The sequence below is a fragment of the Lissotriton vulgaris genome, chromosome 3_1, assembly GCF_964263255.1.
Source record: "Lissotriton vulgaris chromosome 3_1, aLisVul1.2, whole genome shotgun sequence".
Classification (NCBI taxonomy): Eukaryota; Metazoa; Chordata; class Amphibia; order Caudata; family Salamandridae; genus Lissotriton; species Lissotriton vulgaris.
The window spans coordinates 1,370,645,203-1,370,662,588 of NC_141689.1; the positions used below are offsets into that span (position 1 = coordinate 1,370,645,203).

At 44.0% G+C, this 17,386-nt stretch overlaps 1 protein-coding gene across 1 annotated transcript in view; it reads left to right on the plus strand.

Annotated features, from left to right (window-relative positions):
• DGKQ (diacylglycerol kinase theta) overlaps window positions 1-17,386 on the plus strand; it is a 1,232,715-nt gene that overhangs the window by 712,802 nt on the left and 502,527 nt on the right. The gene's annotated exons all lie outside the window — the stretch shown is intronic.

Below are 17,386 nucleotides of genomic sequence, written 5' to 3' on the forward strand. Positions count from 1 at the left end.
CACACTTTATGCATATTGGCTATGTAGTGTGGAGCTGGGCAAATTCTATGTGGGGGTTCGTAAATGAACGCATTCTAGCATGAAACATGACACAATCAGTAATGAATTGACATTCTGTGAACTCTTGTTCTTCAAGTGGACAGGATCTCCAAAGATATTGTTCATTTGCTCACCCATGTAACAGCATTCCCAGACTAACCTGCAGGAAATGACAAGAATGTTGTAAAGTCGCAAGCGCCACTGAAACGTGAATGACCGAAAAAAGTTCCATTTTAATTAACCACAACAGCATTTTTCTCTGTCCTGGTCCAAATATGTGTGCACTTGTAGTTGCTTGCCTCAAGTCATACTAATCTGCAAAGAAATGTCTATTTGTTGGTATTCGGCCAGTGTACATTTAGAGGAAAGCCTTTGTATCAGTCTGTTCTTTATATTAGTGCAAATCTCAATGCATAAAGAATTTGTTCAGTACACAATTGTGGTTGACCATTAATAATTTTAAATTCACATGCTTACTATCAGTGCACCTCGCAAATCTACGCTTTGTTTGTACCAACATTTCCTTCTGAGAATCCAGGCTTTATGTAACAAAACCACACACGATCCCTTCACAGTGGTGCCATGAATCTTGACATTAGCTTCATTCGGCCTAGCGGCAGGACATGCTGAACCTGAGATTTACAGGACCCAACTAGAGACTGTAGAGCAAAAAAGTGGATCCGAAAGAAAATCACCTTGACCTCTGTTCTGCAAAAAGTTAGTTGATGCTTCGTGTGTGTGTCCACCGACGTGCTGCAACTGGCACATAAGGTGGGAGGTCAGTCAGTCAGTCAAAATTCTTTATTCGGTACTTACAAAGATACCATTAAAGTGCATAGAGAATACATACATACAGTTTTAAAAAGCACAGTTAAAAAACATTTTTTTAAAAAAAAAATTCAAGAAATTTTTTAGTTAAAAAAAGAGATTCATATATAAAAAACAGTACGTCATCATAAGTCAGTGGGGGTTTCAGACTGTGTTCAAGTGGAGTATACGGTTGTTTCCCTGGTGTTCCTCAATCTCATAGCAACTTTAATGAAGCTTATAACGCTTAGCAGAGTATGTGGATCTGATGCTTTTTGCAGAAATAGAAGGGCTGCTTTGGCGTGCTTCAGTTTTTGGTTTTTCAGGATCCCAACTAAAAACTTCTTTCTTGGCTCTGAGTAGAGAGGGCATAATAAAACAAAGTGAAGGGTGTCCTGCGGAGGTCACAAGACCAGCAACACTTTAACTCACTACTTCCTGCCCTACACTGTTTCTTCTCTGGATGCCACACCCGGAGTTTCACCTGCCTCCCTTGTGAATGGGTGTCATCTTGACATCCCTGTGTGTTTCCAGGAATTATCTATTGCTTGCAATGTTAAGAGTTGGCCGACCAGTGTACTGGCTCTCCTTACTGACCCGCCCTTTTGCTTCCTTTATTGTCAACTGATCAATGTTTACAAAATGTTGAACCACCAAGGAGTTTAATCACAACTATGCTCTGCAGGACAGTGCAGTTATGGAACAAATAAACAAACTCATTGTCGCCTCCCACAGCCCCCGCGGTGTGCCTATGCCTAGGCCCCCCATAAATGCCTGGTGGCCTCCCATGTTCATTGTTATTCCCCCTGCATGAGTTTGTGATGCGTCACTACTGTGCTTGTGGCCTCACCTGGTGTAAACTTTACCTAGCCCTGAGAGCATGCACATTTCACATTTTCCATGTCCCCCTTCATTCGGAAAACTGTTTTTTCATGTATTTAAGTACCTACACTGACGCTGTCTGAAAATCTGTTTTTTTGGGGGGCATTCCCCAATCTATTTGCAGACTTTCTCCAGCCTTTTTTTAGCACTAACGTTTTGTTGCATATAGGTGTCCAAAAGAATTAGGGTTGCTTGTGAAATACACCTGGTTGATCCTTCGTCACATGCGTAGCTTAGTCAGTGAGATTCAGGTGCGTGAATCTCAAATTTCGAACCTAAATAACCAGTTTGCGGCAGTGTGAGATGACCATAGTTCGGGATGAACTGTTTCTAAGAGGAACCGGGTCAGTACTGAGTTGAATGAGGCAGACCTTAGTCTAGAGTGGTGCAGTTGGGTTGAAATATTTCCCAGAGTCATTAGTTACGAGCATTCATTTCATCACATTTTTGATGTTTGATAGCCAGTGTTATGCCTGGAAATATGAGACTGATGCAGCTTTCCAAAAAAAGAGTAAATTTGCACTAATAAAAGGACTACTACTATGTAAGCAGATTTACTTTTTTGCTGGTAAACCAGTCACTCTATATATTTAAGTTTAAACTCCAAAAAATTAACAAGTTAGAAGCTCTTAGTGAAATGAAAACAACAACAAAAAATGAAACAAACATAGGAGACCTGACTCAGGGCCCACAGACCCAACTACCAAACAAAGAATGCATTTTAGACTGTCACACCCCAAACATCACCCTGAAGGTGTCCCCTGCCCGTCCCACCTGGACCTGGTAGTTCACTCTGAGAAAGCATGACAACGGTCACAACAACATAACAGCCTAGAGTCACTGCCCGGAGAGCTCTTATTTTACATTTATTTTCACTGCACACTCTCTTTGTCTCAGTGATGAGAAGCCTTGATGGTAGAGTTAAACAATCGGTGCATATAGGCAGGGCTTCATGCTTTGAGTCCTCGCCTTTTACATATCCATTTATCAAGTGACTGATGGGCAGATGTACTAAGCCGCAGTTGCAAATAGAGGTGGGGATGCCAGCAAATCAATACGGCAAGCCGAGCCCAGGGTCTGACTTGGCCCTAATAGTCTGTACACATGCCAAATGAAAATGTTTGGCATTTGTATAATGCAACAAACATAGTATTTTCAAAATTCAAAAAGTGTACTTCTTTAACACGCAGAAGCGTTTCACCTTAGTACATCAGATTATATCACTACATAGACATTTATTAAGAGTGATAGATGTTAAAAGCATGAACTTGAAAACATTAATAGCTCGCCTCCCAACGACAATACCGTTAGTGAACTAAGAGGGAAGTCAGTAGTGTGGCCTAAATTCTTATTGTAGATGGAGCAACATTATAGTCTATGAAATCAAATATGCCAGGTTCGTGTACAAGGCACAACCTGGATTCAGGTATTTAAAGTGCTCTCCTATATGATAATAAAGAAATTGGGATCTGTGAAATAAAATGTTTGCATTGGATCAAACAATATAGAGAAATCAGGGAAGCCGATATTGATTCCAGGTTATCTGGTTTCACATTTTGAAATTCAGCTATATGATGTATTTCTCATTCTCTCTCTTTCCTGTTTTACTTTAAAGGACACTGATTCATCTTTTGTTCTGTTTACACAACGAAAACTGACACAAACTTAGCAGACCCGGCTTGGGACCCAAGATTCATCAAGGGAGTGCAGAGTTAAAAGGGGGGTGTCCCAAAACTGATTTTTACCCCAGTGCATTTCACATAGACTTTTTGTGGCAGATGAAGCACAAACATGTCAGTATGGATTTGCACTACATTGACTGGAATGTAGAGTATTGTATGCAGGTTATCCTTTTTTATGTGGCAAACAAATTGGTTTAGTAGTTGGTAAGTTATAAGGCAAATAACCTTAGTGATATCTGTTGTTTCATATGTAGCAATACTATTAAAAGTAGCAAGGAAGCCCTCAAAAACAGAAACTAGACTGCATATGTAAAGTTCTGAAAAAAACAATTTCCTGCCACATGCTAATAGAAACCAATAAACAAACGCATAACAAATACAATACATCTTTTTTGTTTTTTGTTTAAATCGTTTTTATTCACCTTTTTTGTTTGTTTTGCACATTATCAATAAAGCATACAGTCAGAACAGCGCTCATGTAGCTGGTGGAAAAAGAAAGGAAGAAAAGTGATTGCCAGTAGCACGGTGCACATTAACTAATAGCAACAGGAAAAACAGAGATTTGAGGCATGGTGATTACATCAAATCATGTGGCAATATCACAAGAAGGAGAGAGCAATGCTGACAAATCACGGCACCAGGGAGCATGTGAATAATGCTGGTACAGTGCAGTTCAAACTCAACCGGGGACATAGGGCACAACAAAATGAGGACAACTATAGCAAAGGAAGGGTAGGGGAGAGTCACTCAAGACATGCTGCTGCATCCAATGTAGCCGGGGGGCCAACGACCGCCAAGACTTAGTGACAGTGGGGCTCTGAGACAGAGGGGCTGAAGCAGTTCGGGTGTCAGCGTTAGTCCGCATTCACGCCAGTGGGGGATATACCCTGAGTGATAACCTTTTGTGATGTAGTCAGGGTCCCTGTGTCAGTGTCCACCCCTAAGAGTTTGGAGACCATTGCGTCCCTTTGAGTTGCCAGGGGGAACATACGAATGCCAAGCAGGTCGTTTCTGCGTAGCGCCGCACCATCCACTTTAGCCCAATTAAGCAGGGATCGGCGCCAAGCAAGTGGGTGGGGTGACAGGGGGGATTTCCATCGCTTGGTGATCAAGCGTTTGGCCGTTATTAGACCCAGGTCTAGATACAGTGTGGCAGCTCTATATTTCTTGTTTCTGCTGAAGAGGTGCAGCACATGGGCTTCCCAAATCGGGGGCATGGTACAGGAGGTGCAAGTTGTGAGGGTGACCGTCACAGCGTTCCAATAGTCAGTCCGAACCGAGCAACCCCAAAGCATATGAAGCTTGTCGGCATCTAATTGCCTGCAACGGGGACAGGCCGCATCTATGCGGAGGAAGTACCTGTTGATTTGGGCTGGGGTAAGGTAGGCCTGATGCAATATGAATAATTGTATCTGCTTGAATCGTTGGTTAGGGGTGATGTGGGACGGATTGCCTCGGGCGGCCTCCCACTCCCTATCTATAAACCCCCTCCCCTGGACCCCCTACCAATGAAGTCGAAGTCGGGTGAGATCTACCTCCATGTGTTGTCGAAGTGAAGATGCAAACCAGCGCGTAAGGTGTCTCCCTTTCCCCATCACATGAAGGTACTGCAAAGTGTGATGTGTGGGAGGTTCCTGAGCAAGTGTACCCCATTTGGACGCTAATAAAGCTATGAGTGTTCTGTGTAACAGAAACTGCCCAGGGCATAGGTTCTCCTCCTCTATGAGTTCTTGGAACGGGATAAGAGTGCTCTCCTGAAAAAGTGAAAAAGGTCCCCCACGTCCTGTATCACTTCCGAGGCCCAGTGATGTAACTCAGCCGCCATCGTGCAGATGTTCCCCTGTGGAGTTCCCAGCAGTAGGATAGCAGGTGCGTATGGAACGGTGGCAGGGCCGGACTGAGAACCAAAACCGGCCCTGGCAAAGGGCTCGGCTATGCTGCAAAAACGGCCCTGTAACAAAAATCGCCCCCCTGGGCCCAAAACCGGCCCCCACCCTTGCGGCGCACCGGGGGATTGCCCGGTGCCCGCAATAGTCAGTCCGGGCCTGAACGGTGGTTCTAGTGAGGAACAGACACCTATGGAAGCATTTGTACGCTACAGTGAGGAGAAGAATATCGAAGGGTCTGAGTTTGTAGCAAGGATGGAAAATTTGTAAAAGGGTTTTCAGCTGCAGCGGAGGCCGTGTCCGGTAAGTAACGGGAGAACATCCACCTGGCGATCCATTGCAGCTGGGAAGGCAGGTATTAATGCTCGAAGTTGGGTACCGCAAGGCCACCCAGCGCGGTATGCAGATAATGCTTTCCCATGGACACTCTGTGGCGTGATGCCCCCCATATGAAGTGTTGCACCACCTTTTCCCTTTGTTTGAAGAAGGGGGGAGAGATGATAAGGGGTAAAGTGGCAAAGTAATAGAGAAGGCGGGGAAGAACCACCATTTTGACCAGGGCGATTCTACCAGAGATCGCCAATGGGAGACTCCTCCAGAAACCCATCTGAGACGGAATCGCCTTGGCAGCCCGTCGAAGAGGTCAGCTTTGGTGCGATAAACCCGGAACCCCAAATAGCGAAAAGGGTCGATGCACCAGGCCCCAGGTGTCCTCTCCCAAGCATATAGCCCGGATCAGGAATATCCCCTAAGAACGTAGAAAGTATGGATTTTGCCGGGTTAACTCGCAGCCCGGAGGCACACAAATACAATTCATCTTAATCAACATAAGTTTTCTTTGCGTGCTCTTTAGCTTACACAATAAAACTGTGCCCAACAAAGCCAAACAAAAACCATGTTCCTTATGCACGCCTGTGTAACAAAATGGAAAAGTGAACTAGTAGAGATCTACACAAAATACTATATTGAGAACATGATAATTGGCTAGTAGGAAAAACATTATAATCTCAATTTTTATAACAATAATAATGATTGGCTTTCATTAATTTAGGGTTTAATATTTAGCACTACTAAAAGTAGCAAAGAAGTCCAAAAAATAAACTAGACTGTATATGTAAAGTTTCAAAATGACTACAGGAACCTCTCACAAACACACTTAAGGTCACATGATTATGGAAACCAATAAACAAACACATAACAAATACAATATGAATGTGAACAATGTGAAAAATGGAAAAAAAGTCAGTGAGTTAAAAATTGTCCTGGTATAACTTAACCAAATATAATTTATTCTAAAGCTACTGGACAATATTAAAAACAGTGATGATACAATAAAGGCTTTAATGAGTCTTTTTCACATTCATCACTCACATACCCGCTCCACTGTATTTCAGGTGTTGCAGCACACCTTGGCGGCACTCGGCTGTCAAGGTGGCCCCGATGATGAAGCATGTCACCGACCAGGTCGGTGAGTGAGGGGTTCCTTAAAAACAAAGGAGGACTTCTTCTTTTACACTAGTGTCTCATCCCACCAATATTGGCTGTTTAGCCTTATCTTTGGTGGTACTCCTTCGTATTGTTATAGTGTTTCAATACCTACCATTTTGGAGGTGGGTAGACTGAGAGAGAGAGTTAGCAGTCTAGTTCGAAAACCGGCACCATTTATTCAGATGTGGGACCTGTGCATCCAAAGAGCCCGCGCACCGCTGGTATACTGAAGGCAAGCCCCTCTGCACCAGTCCTCACCCAAACATCGGCAGGATCCCGGACCCCAGCCCATTTTAATAGAGGTTAGCTGCCTATTTTAAAGTATAGTCGAGAGGCCTTACTAGCTATGGCCCCTAAAACTCAGAATATGCCCTAGTTCGGCAATGGGAGGGGGGGGGGGGGCTGTAACTACTGCTGGCCCATTTTCTTGTTTTAATTGGTAGTGGGCTTTCCGAACTGTTGAGGAGTCAATCAAGTCAGGGAGGAACTCCAAGGACTTTAGGAGACCAGCAATGAATTTGCCTACCTCCAGTTTTGGCTCCAGAACTACAGAGATGGATATTGAGCTTCAGCTTGATGGCCTGAATTTTAAATGTCTGAACTTTAACGCCAGATCTTTTCTGAAACACCGTATGGAAATATGGGTTTCCATTAATTGCGCCAATCCAGGTGTGGTATTTATTACTGATAGTGGATAAATAAACATTAACTGCTGTACTGAACATTAGCAATGCCTGCTGTTTACAGAATTCTAAAAAAGGATCGAGAAGGTCGACAAGATGGAGGCGTAGCAGTTACTCATAAAGATTTACATCAATACATGGAAGTGCACAACACCCCCATAGGGACTTGTGAGATTCCATTCTTTCAGCTTTCTCGAAATATTTCAGTCATTCTAGGAGGTGGCATCCTTTACAGGGCTTCAGGCTATAATTCTCAGTTGGCAACTAATGTATTTGCCCTGTCGTCCCCATTGATGTTACAATATAATCTAGTGGTGTGAATCTTTATTTTGGCACAAAAGCCATAAAAGAGCGGTTTAAGTACACAATACATAAATATATACATAAAAAACAAAAAAAATTAAAACATTGATACTAAAACTACATTTCAAAGAACAGTCAAACTGAACTTGACATAGTGCTTCTTCTGTTCATAAAAACTAAAAAAGCCAGTCAAGACACAGAACATCACATACAAAAGCGAGTTAATAAAATAATAAACAGTATCAACTAAAAAGTCGATTAAAAAGAAGCATCTCTGTGTAAAACTTAAGCTATTAACTTGAAACATTGTTCTGTCTAAGCCTCCACATGCACATTAAAAATAGAGGTACAGGGATCATAATACATTGACTGGTATCATTTCTTAGAATCCTAGATGCAGTCCTTAGCTTTCTAGTTCCCAGATTACAACATGTGGTAATATGTTAATATGGTAGGCAAGACCTGTAAAGGACATCCCTGCACCCACTGTAAAGAAATAAGCTTTTTGTAGACTGTGCCGCCAGCACTCACATTCCTTAATGCCTCTGTGCTTCGGCAGTTGTTTATGAATCATCAGTTGGAATAGATCTCAAGCAAAATACTGAATGAACTCCAATTCAGCTTTAGAATATTATTTGAATATTATTTGACGTGACTACACTAAAGAAGAAAGCTTACCTCGAACTATAATGACTCAATGAGGCTTGATAAGCTCCGAAGCAGAACGAAAATTCAGGTGTATAGGCGTTCTGAAAGACAGGCGCGATCCGCACAAAAATGCGTCTCAAACTGAGGCCTGAGCACTGGCGCTCAGCTTCTGGTCGGGAAAAGTGAAGTCTGTGAAAATGTGCCTTTGGTCCCTAAATGCGTTGTAGGGCACTGAAATTTGGCTACAATAAATTGAAAGCACGCTCAAAATAAAAACAAGAAGCGGCTGCCATTGTTGACGCACAGCGGCCTGTGAGTGGCTGTATATAACATAAGCAGCCGCCTTTGCTGAAGCGCCCGGTGCCGACCTGCTTTAAAAACCTGATTATTGAAAATTCAAGTGGGGGGAGGTGTTACACCACACTAAAGATGCTGCTTTAAATAGGCAGTGCTGTGTGGGGCTTGATATAAAAGAAGCGGCCGCCATTGCTATGTGCTCAGACCAGGGCCGGCTCTAGGCTCATGGTGGCCCTGGGCAAGGAGCGTAGGTAGGGGGCCCAGAAGAGGGGGTCCAGGCGGGGCGGAGCGCGCAGGCCAGTAAATAGGGGAGGGGGTCAGGGTGTTTAGAAGTGGAACAGAGCCAGAGGCTGCCAAATCCCTGCCAGGGGCCACCACTCAAATATGTATCCATCCTCAGAGGATTAATATATTAAGGATATATATTGGCGTGGTGGCCCCTGGGGTTTTGTGGCCCTGTGCAGGTGCACAGCTTGCACATGCCTAAAGCCTGCCCTGCTCAGACAACATGTTGTTCCTGCTTTAGCAAGGCATTAATTAAGTAAATAATTCTCCCTAAATGCTAAAGAAAGCTAGAGAGTAAGGACTCATGTAAGAGGGGCTGTCCTTATGTGAGGTAACAACTGGAAGGAGGGAGGTACTAAGGAGGGACTACTAAGCCTATTGACGAATCAAAAGGCATAATTTACATGAAGAGAAGCCAATTGTAAAGATGGGTGGAGCCAAAGTCCATACTTGAATACAGCACTGTCTAGGCAAGACCTAAAAAGTATTATGAGCATTAGATAAGTCAGATTTTTTTTCTTTTACGGTTCACACTAATGTGTCACATTTTTGTCGCTTAATGTGGCTTATGGGACATCAAATATAACATACCGTAGATCTACATATCAATGAGAGGAAGTGGATTAACCTTAGCTCCAGCTTATATGGCGACGCAATGTTACCTGAAACTGCTAATGACTTTGAGGAAGATACCCAGACCTTAAAATGACTAACACTGTCTAAAATTAGTGAAACTTTAAAATCCAGTCATGCCACCAGTCCTGACAGAGTTTCGAGTGGGGCAATCAAAAGATCACAGCGGCATTTCTTATTTCTCCTAGTCTTCTACTACTTGTGGTAATAGGCTAGCCTCCCGTGCAGTTGTCATTATGAAACCAATCGTATAAAGTTGTCTTGAGATGATCCCACCTCTGACCAACTAATCTTCCTATTGAATAGTGTGCAAAGATTTTCTCTTGCGTCTTGATAACTGGCATATCGTAATTCTCACTCCAGAAGGAGAGGCTGTTTTTTTAACTTGGAATTAGCATGGTGGACCATGTTCTTTTGCTTTGGTTTTTTGCCATGAAGTACAAGAAGCTAGGATTATTTTGTAATGTTTAGCAGAGCAAACCATGTCACTCTTTGGCATGTTTACATACTTTGGCACATGAAATGTAGAATTATCCCTTTTAAAAGCATTTTGTTTATTCAATTGAATACTTCTCCAGCTAGACTCTCAGAGCTTACAACAATCTCTCTCATTTGTTACTCACATGCCCGCCCATTGAATTGGCAGTTCAAGAAAATTGGATGTGATTCTGAGCCTTTTGTAAACTGGAAAATAGAATTGTTGCAACAACTACATTGTTACTTTGGGATTTGAAAGAACCTAATGAAGTATTGGTTGGATGAAAGCTTTTAAGGGATATTTTAAAACTAGTAACCGTTTTTTTAAATGTATTTTTAAATACGTTTCTTTGTAAGGCAAGGTCAATATTTTGTTTTGTGTTTTTGTTTTTAATGACTCGTGGCGCAATAAATTAATTTAATTCGTAAAAGGTTGATCGGAACTCTCTGAAGGTGTTTGAAAACATCACAAATTATTTTGGCATTCTGCATAATACATTTTTTCAATACTTGCTGATATTATCTATCATGACTCCCTGGTTTGAGCTCAGTACTGCATTTGAATTAATTTGTTTAATTGAGTTGTTTATATCTCAATCAATTAGGCACAATAACTTTGCAATCCTGATTGATCAGCCTACACTGTTATGGAATGTAAGCCTTGAAGTCATGGTCAATAAAGCTGCAGAAAAGTTAACACAGACTGGTAAAATTGCAGTTTCTTTCCAGTTTTGCAAGCTTACAAAATTTCATTATTTGTCGGCTAAATCATACCCTGAATATATGCTCCTTGTGTGTGAGCAAATTGGGATTTTCCACGTTCAAATATTTGAAAGATCTCAGATATCTGCTACGTTTCTGTTGTTTCATCCCTTGATGTTGTTATTTACACACCGGCCCCCAATATCCAGGCAGCATCTATGCTTTTAACTTTTAATTCAATTATAATAGGTAGATTAGTAGGTATCCATCAGTACACTAACTAGTTGCAACCAAATTAGACTAGTTGTAAACCACTTTTATTAATCTGCTGTCCATTCAGTGCCATAGGCTTAAATACTTTTTGAGTCCTGGGAGATTCAGCATAAGGGAAATGGCTTTGTTTGACTGATGTATCATTAGATTCTCACTAGTTGGCACCCTTATGCAAAATCTTTCTGACTCTCTGTAGCCTGATGATGGAGCAATAATTATTGCGATCTTTAGGATCAAGCGAAGGCTTTTCCATGGGGGAATAAACGTTCCCCTTCCAGAGAGGAATTGTTGCTGTATAGAATACTTGGACCAGAAAATACAACTGTCAATGGCTAACCAAGTTATGTATGTTACCAAAAGCCTATTGCACAATTTTTTGCTCGTACAAAAGTAATTCATTTCATTCTTGCTTACCTCCCACATATACTAAGAGAGTTCATGTGATAAGGGTATTCCCGTAACAGAAACTACATGTTGCCCAGAATGCTGGAATCAGATTCATATTCAGCAAATATTTTTAAAGCTCGATCACCTCCACTGTTTAAAGATGGACGATCAAGGTTGTTTCACATTCGTAGGAATATATATCCAGTGGTCATATACCTCTAGGACTGACTTTGACCACTCTGTCCTCAAATTACTCAAGCAATAAATAAAACGAGCATAAGCTAGTTATTATATCATGAGAAAGATCATAACATATTTATGATATCTCTTGTAACATCATGTTTCTTATCGCTAGTGATGTTACCAATGAGATCTATTCCATAAATGCAAATTGCTTGGTTTTCTACTGTCAGTAAGTAGATTTCTCTATAATGAAGGAATATTATGAAATTTCAACTATAGTTTGAAACTAAAACGTACTGTAATTCGCCAATCTTCTCTATCATCTAGCTGACTATGCATATTTCTCATACTTGCCCCCTGATTGTGCCCATTCTCTTATGCCTTATTTCCTCTGTTTTTCCCCACAATCGCACTTATTTTCTTGCATTTATGTCCTTCTGCTGTGCCCATGATTGTGCTTTTATTGTGTTTACATCTATCTGTTTTCACCCTTTTGTGCTTTTTGTACGTATTTCCCTATGCTTGCCCCTCCTTGTGCTTATTTTCCTGTGCCTGCCAGATAGCCGCACCCCACCTGTTTTTCCTGCCTCCTTCCAAACCCCTCCCCTGATCTCTGCCTCTGCTGTGCCGCCTCCCGCTTAGCCCTGCCCACTGCCTCCCAGCACCCCCTCTTCCCAGGACCTACTTAATGGAGGCTGCAGCGCGACCCTTTGAGCAGGTCCCAACCCAGCTCTCCCTCATGCAGCCAGCCCCTGATGCTGCTTTGCCCATGATACTGCTCTCTTTTCTTTTCTGTGCCTCTTATCTATGCTGTGCCTCTAGCTGACTGTGCATATTTCTGTTACTTGCCCCCTGATTGTGCCCATTTTCTTGTGCCTTATGTCCTCTGTTCTGCCCCAAGATCACACTTATTTTTCTTGCATTAACATCCTTCTGCTGTGCCCTTGATTGCGCTTTTCTTGTATTCACGTCCATCTGCTTAGCCCTTTGATTGCACTCTGTTGTGCTTATTTCACTCTGATTGCCCCTCCTTGTGCTTATTTTTGTTTGCTTGCCAAATAGCTGCCTGTTGCTCCCGCCTCCCACCTCTAACCTCTACTGATCGCTGCCGCTGCTATTCCGCCTCCTGTTTAGTCCCGCCCACAGCTCCCAGTGCAGTGTCCTCCCTCCTCCCAGGACTTACTTAATAGAGGCCACAGCGCATCATTTTGCAGTGGGTGCACCAAAAATGTGCCAAAGGCAAGCCCGTCTGTGCCTGTCCAAGCCTGGACTGAGCCTAGTTCCAGGACCACCATTCTCCAGCCCACCAGCAGGTACAAGAACTCCGTCCTCCATGCCCTAAACACCGGCTGACTCAGCGGACACTGCTGCCATGCTGCAAGCTATATTAGGACAATTCTCTTGCACCAGATGCACCTTCTCCTGTGCCAGCATGACCACCCATCTCACCAAAAAGCACCACGTTGACCTCTTGCCACACCATACCAGAAGCGAGACACTGTCTCCACTGCCTACCCCTCAACAGATACTCCATCTGCATGCATTTCACCGAATTATGAGACCTCATCGCTTCCTCCCACCCGACATAGTCTTCCTCACCAAGACCTGGCTCAACCCATCATCAGTCCCTGACATCGCTACAGCGATCCCCAATGGATATAAAATCACTCTACAGGACTGCATTACCAAACTGGTAGGAGGAACAGCCATCATCTACAAAGAGACTGTACAGTGCACCAACACCACTGACAATACCACCACTCCCATGGAACATCTCAGTTTGAAGCTCCCCACTGACTCGGAGACAACCATCAGAGGAACCCTGGTATACTGACCCCCTGTCCTGCGCTCCAGCATCTGCAACTCCATCGCAGACTTTATTGCACCCCTAGCCCCAGACTGTAAAGACTACATCTTCCTCTGCGACCTAAATTTCCACTTCAACAGCCCCGGCACCAAGAACACCGCACAGCTCCTCAACAGTTGAGCCGCCTTGGATTGACCCAGATCATTTGCATACCCACACTCCCTGCAGGACACATGCTGGACCCCACCTTCTTCTCCAGCAACTTTGTCACATCCAGCCATATCACAGAGCTAACATGCACTGATCACTCCATTGTCCACTTCAGCAGCTCCTGCCCCGCACCGCCACCCCCAAGATGACTAACTTCCCACTGTAGTTGGAGCAAAATGTCATAGACCAGCCGGACAACAACCTCAACATGCCAACCCTGCTACCACCACCACCTCGAACAGGAAATCAAAACTTCAATGCCTGGATCACCAACTGCGCCAACAGCATCGTCCCCATTAACAGTTCCAATCAAAGAAGATCCTCCAAAATGGGCAGCTGATACACCCAATAGCTCAGAACAGTGAACCAGGACAGCGAACCGCTGGAGAGGAGATGGCGTGCCAGCAAGAACACCTCTGACAGTGCAGCCTTCAAGACCTTCCTCAACCTCTACCACCTCCTGCTGGGGACTGCAAAGACGACAGCCCTAACTGCATGCATCAATACCACCACCAATAACACCAAGGAACTTTTCAACATCATGAAAGAATTCTTCAAAGCGACTGCCAGCAAAAACAACATTACACCCTCACAAGAGCTGTGCGACAACTTAGCCGACTTCTTCCATGATAGGATCGCAACCATATACAGAAACTTCAAACACCACCCCCCACTCACAGACTTCCTCGACAGATATGCCACCACTACAACCAATACTAACCTCAGACTGAACACCTGGAGCCTCCTCCCCCTCCATGACACCACCTCCATCATCAAATCTATCCACTCAGGAGCTCCTACATACCCATTCCCTCACTGTATCTTCAACCTCCAAAACCAAAGGATTGGGGAGGAACTCACCACCCTGCTTAACACCTCAATCACCACTGCAATATTTCCTGACACCTCGAAACACCCTGAAGTCAAACCCCTACACTTGAAACCCTCTGCTATGCCCAGCGAACTCAAAATCTACTGGGCAATCTCCCTGCTCCCATTCTCAGCCAAGGTACTGTAGAAGAATATCAACAAGCAACTCACAACACACCTGGAGCAGAGCCAGCTACTCAACGCCTCCCAACCCGGCTCCCACAGAAATCACAGCACGGAGGCCACCCAGATTGCAGCCACCAATGACATCTGAACGCTCCTCGACCAATGAGAAACACCAGCTCTGATCCTTCTTGACCTCTCTGTAGCCTTAGACACTGTATCCCGCCACATGCTGATCGAGAGATTCCACCACATTGGCATCCAAGGGGATGCACTGAAATAGACCATATCCTTCCTCACTGGAAGAACACAGAAGACTTGTCTACCACCTTTCACCTCCGAACCCAAGGATATTGTCTGTGGTGTGCCCTAGGGCACTTCCCTCAGCCCCATGCTCTTCAACCTAGATATGACTGCACTGGCCAACATGGTAAGATCCTGCAGTCTCAGCATAATATCCTATGCTGACAACACCCTCTCTCCCCGATGACCCCACCACTACCCAGACCAACTTTCCCAGATGCATGAGGAATGTCGCCGACTGGATGAAGAACAACTACCTGAAGCTGAACAAGGACAATGCGGAATTACTGATCTTTAGCAACAACAGAAACCCATGGAACGGCTCCAGGTGGCCATTAGACCTAGGACATGCACCCATAACCTCTTTCCACACCAGAAACTCTCAGAATCCTAATTGACAACAAGCTCACTTTGAAATAACATATCAATGCCGTCTCCTACACCTACTTCCTCACCCTGTGCATGCTAGTAAAGATCTCCAAGTGGCTATCCCTACACACGAGATGCACCTTGACGCAGGTCCTTATCCCCAGCCGACTGGACTATGGCAATGCTCTCTATGATGGAGGAATTGCTGCACACCTCTAACAGAGACTTCAAACAATACAGAACACTGCAGCGAGAGTCATCCTTGACCTACCTTGATGAATCCTCAGCACACCCCACCTCAGGAAACCCAACTGGCTCCCCGTACAGAAGGTGATGCCAATTCATGCCACTTACCCACGAACACCTGACTCTAAACAACCAAGGACCTGCCTACATTAACCGACGTCTGAACTTCCACCAACCATTGAGAAACCTACACTCCACTGACCTGTCACTTGCCCAAACTTCCTGCATCTACTGAAGCAGAAGTGGAGGACACTCCTTCTCCCACATTGCAGCAAAGACCTGGAACAGCCTCCCCACACAGCTCTGGACAATCATCTCCCTGCCGGAATTCCGAAGGGCCTTCAAGACCTGGCTGTTCAAATGACCCTCCGGGTCCTGAAAGCGCCTGATAACCTATCAGATGATTCGCTGCGCTTTATAAATCCTGATTGATTGATTGCTTTATGGTTCACTATGCAGTCGTCCCTGGGTGCTGAAGTGCATAAGAACTTTGGAAAATGTTTCGGTTGGCAGTGATCAAACCACTCAAACTGTTGCAGGTTAGAGTGAAAGGCAGATCTTTATTACGCAGATTGAGTAAACTAAAGTACAGAGAATATGTTGCTAGACAGCAATGTGAAGGGCCTAGGGCAGGACATATCCACAACTGCATCCTAAAATCGAATAGGGCTAGAACTCCAATAGGAGCGATATGTGATCGAGGGGGCTCTGTTGTGAACTCAAAAAGTGAGATCAATGTGGTGTTTGAGGAGTATTATCATACTTGTACCCCTTTCTCCCTGGTGCTTGGGGATACAGTGTTGGTCAATATTTGGATGAGGTCCTGCTTCTCTCTTTTAATGCTCTCGTCAAGGTCAAGTTGTCTCCCAGTTCAATTTTATGCTACCTTTTTGTCAAGGATGGCACTTCAATTATTACTAGTCTATGGAAAGGCCAGTACGCTGGGGCATTTACCCAGTTCTATGAGGGAAGCTTTAATGGTAGTTCCAGACGTACCCGAAAGACAGAACTTAGTTTGTCCAGTTCAGTCCATCTCCCCGGGTCTCCCTCAAAGCTTCAACCTCACACCATTGAGCTTCAGCCTTTACATGTAGTCTCTGGGAGTCTTTGGCAGTCAGTTCATTGCAATCAACAATTACATGTATTACATGCAGCCCCTTCTGAGAGTCTTATCTGACTATGACACTGATCACCTGAAAGACGGCTTTGCTACAATCCAGGGCTGGAAGCCAAGGGCTTGCCTCAAACTGAAGCCCGCCAAGATGGAATTTGCGTTCATCAACAGTAAGGCAGTAACTCCAATTAGCAACAGGTACAAGGCTGGTTCTCCAAAATGAATGTTAGCAATTTAATTTCTTGATGCCTCAGCTTCAAGGCTCATGTCCAGTACAAGTGAAGATGGCCCTGCATTAATTTGCGGATATAGCCTTTTCTACCAGAAACAGTCTTCAGAATTTCAATCCAAGCTCCAGTCCTTTCTCAACTAAGGCTGCTGGAGAAGTCCAGTGTCTACCACCACCGCCTGCAATCAACTGAAGCATGGAGCAAACACAACATACTGCATAGCTAAACCCAGAGTGGAAATTTGAAAATTCACAAAGGAAAAGACGAGACCCCAGGCATTCTCCTGCTATGCTCTTAGAATCAAAAAAGTCCTTGGGCACTAGAGCCTGCCCCCAAAATGTATTTTTTTAGCACATTACTGTTCATGACATTTTATGGAATAGATAGTACCACAGTCTGTAATTCATCCTGCCCTCCTCATGGGCACCATATAATTACTCATAAAAATACTGAACGCAC